Genomic DNA, 4196 nt, shown 5'->3' with positions numbered 1-4196 from the left:
ATAAGGAAATGGAAGATGGGCTGCAACACAAGGATGGTGAGTAGTCATGACGCAAAAGGTGTGTAGTGGAAAATGTCATGATATGTGCAGTGAAGAATTTGTTCCTTCAAGTGTCCAATGATGCATGTTTCATTGTGATTTGGAAAAATCACTTTGCATACTTTGAAAAACTTAGCACCATTCCTGCATAAAAATTGTCATTTTCATGTGCCATCTCCATCGATCATTCCTGTATGAAGTGACTTCAAAAACAAATTAGCTCATTTTCAAGAATTTATGAAATGTCCATTTCACTTGTTAGTATATACATCCTAACTCTTGCCCACAAATTCAAAAAAATATCCAACATACTTTGATTTCCCCCCAACTAGAAATATTGCATGTCCCCATGCAATGTATTCATTGATTTTGCAATATTTTTTCAAAATGTTTTTATTAGTTTGCAGGAAAATTGATTTAAAACATTTGAAAAGGCTTTTGTATCTTTTTGGGGAAGTAGTTGGTGTTATGAAGTTTGATGTAAATGAATGAGGGCAAATTTTATTTGATTATTATTATTAGTTTTTATTTTATTTTTATTTTTTTTAATTTTATTTTTATTTTATTTTTTATTTTTATTTTAAAAAAAAAAAAACTACACTACAAGTCAGCAACTGTACATTATGCATTACATTAACTGAGGCAAGTTTGAATAATTGAAACACTTCGTGTGTCCCGCAAACATTATATCTCCGCCACTACATCATTCATAATTTCATATAGAATCAAAGCGGTGCCATCCATTGCTACTGAAACAGTAATGTAAATAATATTTTTCAAGCCCTTATGATACTTATCTGTTCCAAAATATCCAAAATATCAGAAAGAAAGAAAATCCATTTACTGTATCGCCATATCAGAATTTGAACGACATTTCGACATTTCCTGCGGATTTCCATTTACAAACTCTAGTCATGGCCGCGATACCTGAATCAGTAGTCGTGGTTCTCTGAGAACTTGTGGTCTGGACATTATAGCAGTGATTGTTGTTGGCATCCATGCAAGTGATTGTTCTTGGCATCCATGCAAGATCAGCGGAATGTAAACACTGAAATGTCAAAATGGCACGCTGTCTCAAAACGCCGGAGTTGGAGCTCGATGATCATGCAGGGCTTGAGGGGGATTTACACAGCTGCAAAGATATGATATTTGACATGCAACAATGCACAAAGCAAATGGCAATCAGCCTATCCACCTGACAAAGCCTTCAAAGGACAGATGTACAAAACCGTTTTTATTCACGCAGTTAGCAAAATAGGGCCCTGAAGAACCACGATTTCCTCTTAGACCGTGAGGAATTTAAGCAAACGATTTCTGGGTTATATAATTCGTTCTATTATGAAAAAAACCCATGTCTTTGTTTGTCTAGATTTTCCTTGGTTTGAACACAGACTGCTTTTCAAAATTGACGTTTTTAAAGGGTTGCGTTTCAAAACCTGTGAGGTGGGAGACTGAAACAGAGGAACATGAGATGGAGTCCAATGAATTGCTATCAATGAATTGCTATCAGGGCAAGGATATGTAGAGGCAGATACAAGTGCTGGAAATACGACTGTTTCAAGCAAATGCGGACGAGCAAGCGGGAGATGCAAGTTGCAACCAAAGGTATTGAACGAGAGATAGCGTCACTGCAATTAGAGGAGAAAAAAAACTTGTTGCTGAGATAAAAAAAAAAAAAAAAAGACTGCAAAAACTGGCAATGAGGCTGCCACAAAAATTTTAGCTCGCCAACTTATCAGGTTAAGACAACAAATAGCTAATTTGCAAGGTAGCCGTGCCCAAGTGCGTGGAGTGGCAACACATACACAGGCTATGTATGCAAACACCTCTGTTGCTATAGGGATGAAAGGTGCCAGTAAGGCAATGGCAGACATGAATAAGCAAATGGAGCCAGCGAAGCAGGCTAAGGTGATGCAAGAATTTCAAAGGCAGACAGCACAAATGGATATGACGACTGAGATGATATCAGGTTCCATTGATGATGCTCTAGATAATGACGAGGCTGAAGAGGAAACCGAGGAGCTTACTAACCAGGTGCTAGATGAAATTGGAATAGATATTGCTTCCCAGTTATCATCAGCACCCAAAGGCAAGATTGCTGGAAGGAGAGCCCAAGGCGTTGGCAGTTCTGACGTGGATGACCTGGAGCAGAGGTTGGCAGCCCTTCGCAATGCCTGATTCGAATCCATAGATAAGAGCTCGACGTTAAGTGCTATAGTTCGTTTGTATATGCAGAACCATGCTTGGATATAGATCAGTGAGGGGCATAGCATATTTGAAAACAAGTAGGAAGTCGTCTTCAAAGTGCCGTTCTGTAAATGAATTTATTAATGCCATGTTTCTTTCTAAAATAACGTTTTTGTAGTAGTCTGCAATGTGATCAGCGCCTTTCACAAATCATACATGCGGCAATGCACAGAGGAAGAATCTGAGTCCTTTGTCCAGATTTTTGTTTATTTATGAGTGCGGTGATTGGCTGTTTTTATTTTTTATTTTATGTTATGATTTTTTTTTTTTTTATTTGTATTTAAAAATCTAAAAAATGAAATTAACCTTATCGTTACAAACAAAAAATGGTTAGTTTGTGTTTTTTTTCTTTTTCTTTTTTTTTTATTAAAAGTCTTAAAAAAAATGGAATTAATGCTATTTTTGAAAAACAAAAAAAATGGTAATCCTATCTTAAAAAAAAAAAAAAAAAAAGGTTAGTTGTTAAAATTAAATTTTTTCTTTCTTTTTTTCAATGAAAACTAAAGTTGAGAAAGAAACTAATTTTTTTTTTTTTTTAACAAATGGACATAACTCCTTGGGTGATGAAGCATATTGCAAAACATTTATTTATTCCTGAAATTGGTGGCCTAAATCATCCCTATTTTCTGATCCTCAAGATCGTACAAAGACGCAGGAGGAGAGCATACTTATTCTAAGCAAAACTGAAACCTATTTTCTGATCCTCGAGATCGTACAAAGACGCAGGAGGAGAGCATACTTATTCTAGGTAAAAGCAAAAACTAAAACTGAAAGCCTACCTACTCTATACTAATTAGAATTTACAAATTAGTTATGTGTAGTTAAACTTCCAATGAAGCCATTCACGTAGCAGTGACAACAATAGATTCGGTAGCAAGTTCTCAAATGATGGATGAAAATATTTGACAGTGAATGAATCTAGTTGCTGTAACTGCAAGTCAACTAAAAAATTAAACAATGAATCTAATCTAATACTTACCTGGAACCATTGGTCGATAAAGCTTTGATAAGCACAGTTACTCTCACTCAGATCATGCTGTAACTTCTGTTCTTCTTCTTCTCCAATCTGCTGCTCTTCTTCCTCGATCTCCTGTTCGAATGATTGTTCGTCATCAGATACGCAGGATTCTTCAGACGTTGAGTCTTCATTTATTTCTTGGGGAGTAGTTGAACCTTTAATTCTTGTCAAGATCTCCTCTTCCAAGGAAGAAGAGATCCCGACTTCTGCTAGGATCTGAGTGAGTAGTTCCAAGCTGAAACTCATTGTTAAATCATGTTAAAAAAAAAACAAAAAAAAATCAGCACACTAAAAATTGAATTAAAAACAAAAGGGATCACAGAAATAATCTTGAATTCAATACTCAATTAAAACCTCTTACAAGGACTGCTCATTAATTGAGTAATTGAATGCTTCAATTATAACCATGAACCATGAATTCATCACACATTCTTCACAGTTGCGAAAATCAAACACACCTGCAGAAATTGAAATTCACACTTGCATAAATGTAAACACGCCCTGATCCATAAGAGGTCGAGCCCATTACGGTATCTCGAATGCGATGCGTAGGCTGTTCCCCACGTCTTACCGCATTTAACACCTCGGAGTTAGGAACATGTCTAAACACACTTGCAGAAAAATCAAACTAAACTTCAATCCATCGTGCCTCCCCGGCAACGGCGCCAAAATGTTGGGTGAAACTATGTTCGTTTAATTCCGTTGTAGTACTTACCCAACTATTTAATTTATCAATCTGAGGTCCGTAGACTTACGAGACACATGCACTATATATGCAGGACTGAAGTGGAACTCATCTAATCTAATCTAATCTAAATTACTGAAATCAAATTAAAGCATTGAAACACTAACTAGGAAAGCATGAAATTGCATAAAGGAAAATAAATACAAC

At 36.0% G+C, this 4196-nt stretch overlaps 1 pseudogene; it reads left to right on the top strand.

The window, feature by feature from the left end:
• Positions 1-1604: 1604 nt before the first annotated feature.
• Positions 1605-2393, top strand: LOC149140727 (vacuolar protein sorting-associated protein 2 homolog 3 pseudogene; annotated as a pseudogene).
• The last annotated feature ends 1803 nt before the right edge of the window (positions 2394-4196 follow it).

The sequence above is a fragment of the Pinus tabuliformis genome, chromosome X, assembly GCF_031772625.1.
Source record: "Pinus tabuliformis cultivar Carrire ecotype Pingquan chromosome X, CPIR1, whole genome shotgun sequence".
NCBI classification, from domain to species: domain Eukaryota; kingdom Viridiplantae; phylum Streptophyta; class Pinopsida; order Pinales; family Pinaceae; genus Pinus; species Pinus tabuliformis.
This window is presented reverse-complemented; position numbering and strand designations above follow the sequence as displayed.